An 11,537-nucleotide genomic window follows, 5' to 3' on the forward strand; every position below is an offset into this window, starting at 1 on the left:
TATCTTGTATTTTCTTTAAAATGTATATGTAAAGCACTTGAATTGCCATTGTGTATTAAATGTGCTATATAAATAAACTTGCCTTGCCTTGCCTTTACCATTAAAAAACTGAGCCTTTAAAAACTAGTTCTATGTTTTGTGCATGACCCTTATCTCTAAAATCTCTGAAATATTACTGCTGTCTGTTATGAAGTTTATTACTGAACACATCAAAAATAAAAACAGTTGACAAATCTGATGACATATTCAAAAATTGTGTGAAAAAAAGCGATAGTCCGTCCAAAAATTACATTTATTTGATCATTTGCTCACCCCTACATCGTTTCAAACCTGTATGACTTTCTTTCTAACGGGAAACAAAAAAGATATTAGATAGAATGTTAGGGACTGACAGCCTCAGTCACCATTCACTTTCGCTGCAACTTTTTTCAATTAAATGGAACTGTAACTAACATTTCCTTTTGTGTTCCATGGAAGAAAGAAAGTGGGTTTGGAACAATGTGAACATGAGTAAATAATGACATAATTACATATATGGATAGACAGTTTTGGAAGGTTTGTACAGTCGGAAAGTTTGTTAGAACTCAAATAATAATAATGTTCTCCCTTTAGTTAATTTGCAGACATTCTAAATATAGCTAGTCCCATGCATATACAAGATTGGTGGTATGCCTTTAATTATTTGAGTGTATGAATAATTTATAAATGAGAACCCATGCTTTTGTTTTGGTGAAATTAGGATGTTGTACCAAATAAAGTGTGTAGGATGAATATCCATCCATAGAAAACGAATACGTTTTAGCATAAGGAAAGTTAATTGAACAATTAATCAAAGCTTAGCATGTCCATTACGTATATTAGAATATTATGATTCATTGTAGCTGCCTGCTAATTTAGTTTCAAATTATCTAATCCTGATTTACTTCAGAAACGTAATAACCACTGATGGTTTGAATTACCTACCAAACAATTTCACTAATTATAAAAAAGGACAATACCCCACAAAGACATCTGTGATGCTTTGTTCCAAATAATCAATTCAAGAGTTGTGCAAGCAATTTTACAGTTTTGTGCTTTCCAAGCATAAACACAATTCATAACTGCACAACAAATGTCAACTGCCAAAACATGCTCTTAGAAATGAAGACACACACATCTGCTGTCTGTAGCCTGCAGTACAAAACAAATATCTCTTCACAGCAACCCATATTTATGTAACATGATGCCATATCTATCTAGAAACATATGGAGGGGCTGAATATAACAGGAGAGCCATTGTAGATGGACTGACACTCCTATTCACAAGCAGGGCCGAAATAGTTCATTTTCTCTGTAAATGTTTCGTTCCTCAATTCATCTCTGACACGTAAATTGCTTTTGAGCCAGACCCTCTGAAGGCTTTGGCTTAATTGGTGCTCTGCGCTCTGATGTTAAATGACCTTTGAAACAATTTGATTATGATGTTCTGCTGACAGACTAAAATTTTTCACAGGAGGGGAGACTGTAATGATCCAAGCAGAGCTCTGAAGAAGAGAAAGAGAGAGTGAGGTGGGAAGAGTGGAAAGACAAGAAAACAAGAGGGCAAAAGCCAAGAGGAAACAGAGCGATTAAGTGAAAGAGAAAAACTGAAGGATGAAGGAGAAGAAGAAAAGCAGGGAGGAAGCCAGAAAAGGAGAAGGTGTAATGACAGGGGCGGAGAAGGAAGATACCAAAGAAAGAAAGAGCAAAAGAAGGTAATGAAAAGCTCAGGAGGATACAGGGTGGTCAACATAGGCTAAATAGAGAGAAGGGCCTTGACTTTTCTATAATTGATCGGTTTGTTAGATAAGGAGTAGGCATGAATTTCCTCACCCATGCTAATGCACTGTGGGGGAATTCACCAAATATGAATTGCACCCAGTAAAGTTTATTTGCATGCACTAACAGTTTAGTGCCCAATTAACTAGGACTGTGTAAAAATATTGATTTTCTTAAATCACAAGATTGTTATTTAAGTACATGAGGCAACCCTCTACAATGCCAGTAAATCACTCACAAATGCCACCAAATTTTGAGCTATTCAACTAAAAATGTCTGTGTTTAGCCACTGGCTGGTAAACAGGGTATACAATTAAAATGTTTTGTCCACCAGCCATTGTGGCAGATGAATGCCCAATTTTACCTGCCACTTTGATTTTTAAAGGAGGCTAAGTGAAGACAAGAACAAAAGAGAAACTTCTGAGTTTGTACTGAATTATGACACATATGGAAATTCACCTGTAGTCCCAATGGTGTTGCATCCTGAAATGGTTAGATATAATTTGCAGTGTTCTCATAGACAACACTGTCCTTGCAAAATGTTCCCAGATGGCCAACAGATAAGAAAAAGTGAAAACAAATCGCCAACAAAACGTTACGCTTATACGTCTTATAGGTCGCCAGCCACAGTGGTGGGAAACACCCAGACACTATTATGGATGCTTATTTCATACCTTGCTGGTAAATGTTCAGATTTAACTCTCCATTGATTAAGTACAAAAGAGAGGAAGAAGTTCAGCTCTGTGATCCGTTTTACTGCTTGTTGAGAGTAAAAGTTTGGTTTTACTTGTTCCTTGTAATGTGTGTCCAAAGACGAGATCCATGCAATCCATTTGTCATTGAATAATGTCTCTTTTATGTTCTTTACAGTTAACTGTTGAACATCAAGAAATAAACATTTAATTCTAATTGAGCAATGTACGGATGCTGTAAAGAAGCCAGTCGACTCTCATTAAAGGTTCATGAAACACTAAACTACATTTTCTGAGATGTTACCAGATATGTATATGTTACATGATAGAAGACAAAGTAAGCATCCATTAATTGTAAATTTAATAGGAAAGTGGTCAATTTAGGGATTTTTTGCACTATTGTTGTCTTCCGGGTTTAAAATCAACATTGAGTCAACGTCACACTACATGACATTTCCCTGACGAGGAGGTGCGGATCCAAACGCAGTTGACTTTATTGAAAGATCAAATAAACAAATAAACACAAAAGAAAAACCCACAATGGGGAAACAGGAAACTAAAATACAGAGAACTCGGGCAGGGAAAACACACCAGGCTAACAACACTCAACAACAGACAAGGAGAGAACAAGAAGCAGGGCTTAAATACACAGGGAGTGATGACTAAATGGGACACAGGTGAGAACAATGAACAAAATGGCAGTGATGATGACAGGTGGATACTGGGAAGTGTAGTTCTTTTAACAACAGACTAGTGAGACAGTGGAGCTAAACAAGGGACAAAAGTGAACCTATGGAGTGCAAAAGTGACAAAAATGGTAAACAAAAAGGGCAACAGTGAAACAAGACAAGGTAAACATAACAGAGCCCCCCTCAAAGGATCGGATTCCAGACGATCCTAAAGAACAAAAAACCAAGGACAGAAAACACACACAAAAAAAAATGAGGGCACAAGGGGCAGACAGGCAGACCGGGGGTACAAGTACAAGAAGGCAGTCCAAGGGGCACAGAGGGCAGGCAGGAAGTCCAAGGGGGAAACGAGGGGTAGACAGGCAGTCTAAGGGGGCAACGAGGGGCAATGAGATGGTCCACGAGGGCACAAAGGGAAATGAGACAGTCCACGGGGCCAATTAGGCAGTCCCTGGGGGCACAAAGGGACAGGTTGAGAGGGCCAGGGAGGTATCGACCGGGCAGGGACAGGTTTAGATGGCCCGGGGGCTGGCCATAAGGCAAGGGCCGGCTCAGGGGGCCTAGGAGGAGGCCACAGGACAGAGGCCGGTTTTGGTGGCCTAGGAGATGGCCATGGGGCAAGGACCGGTACAGGAGGTCTGGGAGCTGGCCACAGGGCAAGGATAGGTTCAGGAGGCCAGGGGGTTGACCACGGGATGTGGGTAGGCTTGGGGGACCTGGGTGGTGGCCGCCGGATAGGGACCGGCAGAGCCGCGTGAGGTGGAGCCAAGGAGGACTTCGGAGGCGGAGCCGTAGAAGACTTGGGAGGCGGCGCCGAAGGAGGCGTAGGCAGGACCGTGGGGGGCCCAGGAGGCGGAGCCGAGGGAGGCCCAGGAGGCGGAGCCGGGAAGGAACTAGGAGGCATCGGAGGCGAGGCTGAGGGAGGCTTTGGAGGCGGAGCCGGGAGGGGCACCGGAGGCGAGGCTGAGGGAGGCTCTGGAGGCGGAGCCGAGGGTGGCTCTTGCGGCGGGGCCGAGGGAGGTGGCGCCGTAGGAGGTTCTTCAGGCGGTGAGCTGGAAGGCTTCGGAGGTGGAGCCGAGGAAGGTTGAGCCGTAGGTGCTCGAGAGGCAGAGCCGTGGGAGGTGGACCCGTAGGAGGCTCGTGTGGCGGAGCCGTAGGAGGCTTGGGAGGCGGAGCCATAGGAGGCTCGGGAGGTGGAGCCGCAGGAGGCTGGGCCATAGGAGGCGGAGCCCTAGAAGGCTCGAGAGGCTTGAGGGGCGGAGCCCTGGTAGGCTCGAGAAGCTTGAGGGGCGGAGCCCTAGAAGACTCGAGAGACTTGGGAGGCGGAGCCCTGGAAGGCCCGAGAGGCGGAGCCCTAGAAGGCTCGAGAGGCTCGAGAGGCGGAGCCCTGGAAGGCTCGAGGGGCTTGAGAGGCGGAGCCCCAGGAGGCTTGGGAGGAGGAGCTCTGGAAAGCTCGGGAGACTTGAGAGGCAGAGCCCTGGAAGGCTCGAGAGGCGGAGCCCTGGAAGGCTCGAGAGGCTCGAGAGACTTGAGAGGCGGAGCACTGGAAGGCTCGAGAGGCTCGAGAGACTTGAGAGGCGGAGCCCTGGAAGGCTCGAGGGGCTTGAGAGGCAGAGCCCCAGGAGGCTCGGGAGGAGGAGCTCTGGAAAGCTCGGGAGACTTGAGAGGCGGAGCCCTAGGAGGCTCGGGAGGAGGAGCCCTGGAAGGCTCGAGAGGTTTGAGAGGCGGAGCCCTGGAAGGCTCGAGAGGCTCGAGAGACTTGAGAGGTGGAGCCCTGGGAGGCTCGGGAGGAGGAGCCCTGGAAGACGCGAGAGGTTTGAGAGGCAGAGCCCTGGAAGGCTCGAGAGGCTTGAGAGACTTGAGAGGCGGAGCCCTGGGAGGCTCAGGAAGAGGAGCCCTGGAAGACTCGAGAGACTTGAGAGATGGAGACCTGGGAGGCTCGGGGGGCGGAGCTCTGGAAAACTCGGGAAGCTCGGAGGACAGAGCTCTAGGAAGCTCGGGAGGCGGAGCTCTGGAAAGCTCGGGAGGCGGAGTACTAGGAAGCTCGGGAGGCGGAGCTCTGGAAAGCTCGGAAGGCTCGGAAGGCAGAGTACTAGGAAGCTCGGAAGGCGGAGCTCTGGAAAGCTCGGAAGGCAGAGTACTAGGAAGCTCGGAAGGCGGAGCTCTGGAAAACTCGGAAGGCTCGAAAGGCAGAGTACTAGGAAGCTCGGAAGGCGGAGCTCTGGAAAGCTCGGAAGGCTCGGAAGGCAGAGTACTAGGAAGCTCGGAAGGCGGAGCTCTGGGAAGCTTGGAAGGCAGAGCACTGGGAAGCTTGGAAGGCGGAGCACTGGGAAGCTCGGAAGGCGGAGCTGACTCTTGGACGGGCGCGACCACTGGCGCTGGCCTTTGGACGGTCATGGCTACTGGTGCTGGCTCTTGGACGGTCATGGCTACTGGTGCTGGCTCAGGGACGGTCGAGGCTACAGGCGCTGGCTCAGGGACGGTCGAGGCTACAGGCGCTGGCTCAGGGACGGTCGAGGCTACAGGCGCTGGCTCAGGGACGGTCGAGGCTACAGGCGCTGGCTCGGGGACGGTCGAGGCTACAGGCGCTGACTCAGGGACGGTCGAGGCTACAGGCACTGGCTCACTGACCTCTGAAGTGACAGGCATTGGCTCACTGACCTCTGAAGCGACAGGCACTGGCTCACTGACCTCTGAAGCGACAGGCACTGGCTCACTGACCTCTGAAGCGACAGGCACTGGCTCACTGACTTCTGAGGTGACAGGCTCGCTCACAGTGACATGCGTAGGCGCTGGCTCGCTCACCGTGACAGGCGTGGGTGCTGGCTCGCTCACCGTGGAAGGCATGGACGCTGGCTCGCTGACCGTGGAAGGCGTGGGCTCTGGCTCGAAGACCGGGGCAGGCGTGGGCTCTGGCTCGAAGACCGGGGCAGGCGTGGGCCGGAAGGCGGAAGCCCGTCTTCTCTCCCTCCTCCGCGCAGACGAAGAGGGCCGCGCTGGCTCGTGGAAGACGACAGACGTGAGGGTGACCTCGTTGACAGGTGGAGTTGGTGTTACAGGGGGCGCCGGGGGTGGCTGAAGAGACACCACTGTGGACGGTGAGGCAGGGTCCTTCTCAGCAACGCCCACCGTGAGCGGTGAGTTGCACACCAGTAGGGTCGCCACCAGGAAGTCGCGGAGGGTCCAGCCACGCGTCGCCTGTGGCAGCCGCTCCTTCAGTGCGGGGTGCAGATTGCCCCTGAAGAAGACCACCAGAGAGGAGTCCGGGAAATCCGAAATACTCGCCAGCTTAAGCAAGTCGCGGATGTGGTCCTCTATAGGGCAGTCTTCTTGTTTCAAGCAGAGCAGGTCGTAATTCGCTCGTTGAACCGCTGGATCCATAGTGGTCTGTCGTTCTGTTATGGATGAGCAGCGAGGCAGACGAGGAGGTGCAGATCCAAATGCAGTTGACTTTATTGAAAGATCAAATAAACAAATAAACACAAAAGAAAAACCCACAATGGGGAAACAGGTTACTAAAATACAGAGAACTCGGGCAGGGAAAACACACCAGGCTAACAACACTCAACGACAGACAAGGAGAGAACAAGAAGCAGGGCTTAAATACACAGGGAGTGATGACTAAATGGGACACAGGTGAGAACAATGAACAAAATGGCAGTGATGATGACAGGTGGATACTGGGAAGTGTACTTCTTTTAACAACAGACTAGTGAGACAGTGGAGCTAAACAAGGGACAAAAGTGAACCTATGGAGTGCAAAAGTGACAAAAATGGTAAACAAAAAGGGCAACAGTGAAACAAGACAAGGTAAACATAACAGCTACAGTATAGTGCATTGTCACATCTTCAATGTCTTATAATTATTAGTGAGACTGTGTGGCCTTATCCTATGAGAACCCGCTGTCTCATGATTTTTCATTAAACCATGTGACCTGTGCTTTAAACTCCCAAGCACTGAGTTGATAGTACCAGGACGTGAGTATCCCCCCGATTGTACCCCACGAGCTGCTGATAGAGGATCAGTACAGGCTTTCAATCAATGGCAAAACCTTTTTAATATTTGCGCAGCACACACTTATTAGCATGAGTGTTTCAAAATATGCGGTGAGGTGGACTGTCTCTGACTGAGGCTCGATTGAGACACGGTTTACATTGATTGTCCCTGACAAATGCCATCGATCCATCAATTCATCCATCCATCCAACCTTAATGTGAGAATGTTATCCGATCTCAGCACTTATATTTGTGAATCTTCATCTTGGAATAAGTCTTAAAAAATATAATAAAATATTCACATGCTTTCAATACAGAGTACATGGCTAGGCATTTATTTGCGCAATTAATTACAGATATTAAATTAACAGTGTGATTCTGTGTACTGTATTTTGAGCTTACAATAGTGTATAATTTATGTGCATTCTATTACGAGCAATTGTGAGAATCTTTGATGCTGTTAACTGCATTAGTGAAATAATACTGAGAGACTGGATCAAATAGTTGTGTTCCCTCCTCTTCTCCCCTCACTCTGCTGCTGATCATGCCCACTTTGGCAACATCTTTTAAAAATGTGGTGAGAACTCAACTGTGCTGAAACAGGGGGTATTGTGTTTAATATCTGCCCAACCAAACAAGCAGACACTCCCTGAACTACTGATATTCTTAAAGAGACAGTACCGGTTTTTAGCACATTGTAAATAGTACAACTTACAAAGTGTGTGTGTGTGTGTGTGTGTGTGTGTGTGTGTGTGTGTGTGTGTGTGTGTGTGTGTGTGTGTGTGTGTGTGAGCATGTATTTATCACTTTGTGGGGACCAAATGTCCCCATAAGGATAGTAAAACCCGAAATTTTTGACCTTGTGGGGACATTTTGTCGGTCCCCATGAGGAAAACAGCTTATAAATCATACTAAATTATGTTTTTTGAAAATTTAAAAATGCAGAAAGTTTTGTGTGAGGGTTAGGTTTAGGGGTAGGGTTAGGTTTAGGGGATAGAATATAAAGTTTGTACAGTATAAAAACCATTATGTCTATGGAAAGTCCTCATAAAACATGGAAACACAACATGTGTGTGTGTGTGTGTGTGTGTGTGTGTGTAATTTTTAATACATCATATTTATTGTTAGAATACAAATATTTACACATTGTGTAAAAACTAAAATGCCACTAAATTATTATTAGTATTTTTAATTAATTTTTAAATGAATTTGTAATATATATTTTCATATACTGTATAAAGACCCAGAACTATGATTCCGAAACGAATTATGTGGATAAGGCAACGGCTCAAACACGGCAACTCAGAGTAATTTACATACAGGAGGCAAGTTTGCATGGACAGGAATGACAATTACTTACTTTAAATACACAAAAGGCAGCACTATTTCAATGCTGCAAAAGTGCCGCAAATGTAATATCAATTCCAGACATCCCAAGACCTGTAATTCCAAATCCTGAGCCCAAATAATTTCAATCGGTTTCCAACTGGTTCCCAAGGGCTGATGCCATTTCAGCTTTATGAACCATACTTCTGTGTACACTCCAGTAGTTATAGACACTGAAATGAGTTTTGCAAAATGGCAAAAGACAGGTGGCAAAGATCTGTAAACCCTTTCCTGGTAGTCTCCGGTTCTCTAAGGCCATTTTCTACCTGGTTTCTCAGTCTAATTTCTGTGCCACAGAATGCACTCTCTGCTGAAAAGTGCACTATTGAAGAGAACGAAGGCCAGCATACACAAAGAGATTTCAAATGCCATTCCGTGGTTTGATCCTCTGTATTTACCACGCTGTCTGACTCGCCTCTCTCTTCCATTTGAATCCACTCAAACGCACAGTGCCAAGGCAACAAGACCTATATGAAACACAGATGCATGGGCCTGACTGGAAATTCTGGCATTTGTTCACAGCATACTGTAAGAGGCTGGAAAGGTTTCAAAGCCAAACTTCACCGTGTTGTCTATAGGAGATGCGGACAAAGGCAGACACAAAATTGACATCGCTTGTTAAGTTCATGCCAGGTTTTATCTGTTTCTATGCGATACATTTGACCAAGAAAACCAATGTGGTTACCCAGGGGATGGGTATTATCGGTCTGTCAATCAATTGGGAAAATATATTTTAGGCTTTAGAGAGACCTTTTACTTTAAAGTTATGGTATTAGTTTTAGCCAGACATGTCAGACAGTGGCATGCACATGTTCTCTCAAAGGTCTAAGTTGGCAGCATGAAAACTGAGCCTTTGCAGATATGCCAATAACAAAGGGATGGGTTGGAGGCTAACTATACCATCTACTGAGTGAAACTGAGCCTTTCCCGAGAATTGATTTTAGCTGGGCGTCCCTCATAAACTGCGAAGTGTCAATTTATACAAATAAAAATGAAGTGATAGAACTGTAATCAGAGGTGAGGTTATGTGAGATCTGCTACCGATCTGCAAGTTGGTTGTTGTGTCTGCAGAATTATAGCTCATCTGGGAACAGAATCCTCTGTAAATATCCAAAACTCCACCATTATTAGATTTTTTTTTTATTCCATTTGCAGATATGCATGTATAAATGAAAGGTGAATATGTCTTGAAGCTTGCAGCATGGGTGCATGATCAATTCCTCATTATTTTATAACCATGCTCATACTTGGCCTTGCTGGAGCATATTGATCGATAGCAACAGAATTATTTTACATGGTAAAATTGATTATTTCTGACACTCTCTAATTTAATCTCAAATAAAACAGAACATTGGCTAGGCTGTAAAGAGCCGCAGTTCTATAGAGCTTGAGCCTAACGTGCAAGGGATACAAAAAATGGTCACACATTTTTGCTTTAATTGCCTTAGTGCATGTGAAAACTGCAAAAGTTGCAAATTGCTTATTGCCTGGGAGGATGTGAGCACTTGGGCTGTGTTCAGATTGAATACAGAAAATATGTAGCTGTTGGTATAAAACAGCTTTAGAATTTTTTCAGAGGTTCCATTTTCTCCTTTCATCTGCCTACCTCCTTCCAATATTTAATTTATTTGTACTCCGATTTTCTCTTATATTATCAGAGTTTATCTCATGGTTTTTGTATTGTCCCCTTAGTGTCGTGTTAATTCTTAGACAAATAAATAGATCAGTATGTCCAGTTCATGGATCATGCAGATCAAGGATAAACTAAGGATGTCCTAAATGTCCTAAAAATTTGATTTACAGATACATCACAATGCTTTATGAAATGATTTTGCATTAATGAACAAAAATGAATGATTCCAAGTCCAAATATTATAGATACAGAAAAATCCCACATGTGTGCAAAAGTCTGCCATAATTAAAGCTAATGAGTATATTTATAATATTTCTAATCCTACTATTCTTAACAGAATAGTAGGATTCCTGAAAACTTTCCATTGGTTGTACACATTTTTTTTGTACAAAAAAAACTCACATGATTGGCATCACAATCAGTGTTACAGTTTTAGGTGAAACCAACATAAATTTGACTTAAAGGAATAGTTCACCCAAAAATGAAAATTTGCTGACAATTTGCTCACCCTCAGGCCATCCCAGATTTTTATGACCTTCAGAACAGGATTTAAGATTTTTCGGAAAGTATCCCAGGTTTTTAGCTTCATCCAATGCAAGTGAATGGACACCAATTTTTGATGGTCCAAAGCTACATCAAAGTAAACCAAAGTAAACCATTTACGTAATGTTTTCTGATGCATTGCTGCCTAAATATGCTTTTTGTACCATCAAAAAATATTTTCCATTCACTTGCATTTGATGAAGCTAAAAACCTGGGATACTTTCCTAAAAATCTTAAATCCTGTTCTGATGAAGAAAGAAGGTCATATACATCTTGGATGGCCTGAGGGTGAGTAAATTATCAGCAAATTTCCATTTTTTGGGTTAACTATTCCTTTAAAGTTGACTTTGCATATTAAGCTGTGATTCAAACAAGAATTAGAAAATCAAATAAAATTAAAGCTGCAAGCAGCGATGAATGGGCCCTCGCACCCCGGTGCACGTTGGGACTGCTGTGCCAGTGGAATGTAACTCTTTAGCATTTTTTAGTACTTAAATGTTTTTAAGAGTGTATCACAGTATAAAACATGTCATTTCCTGTTGCCAGTAGGTGGCACTATGACTATAACTGAATATTGGCATATAGAGGTGTTCAGGCTGGGACTCTTATAAAACATGTGAAATTTGGGTTACAACTTCCTGTTTCATGGTGAAACATCGAACTATGCTAGACCACCATGGACATGCCGTTCAAAGAAAACTTAAAAGCTTTTCAATTAGTATCGCAAAGACTTTTACATTAGACTGATCAAAGTTGATTTCGATCTGATTTAATCTCTGGGAGTTCGTTAAAGTACGAGGC

This window comes from Xyrauchen texanus, chromosome 39, assembly GCF_025860055.1.
Source record: "Xyrauchen texanus isolate HMW12.3.18 chromosome 39, RBS_HiC_50CHRs, whole genome shotgun sequence".
In the NCBI taxonomy this organism is placed as follows: Eukaryota; Metazoa; Chordata; class Actinopteri; order Cypriniformes; family Catostomidae; genus Xyrauchen; species Xyrauchen texanus.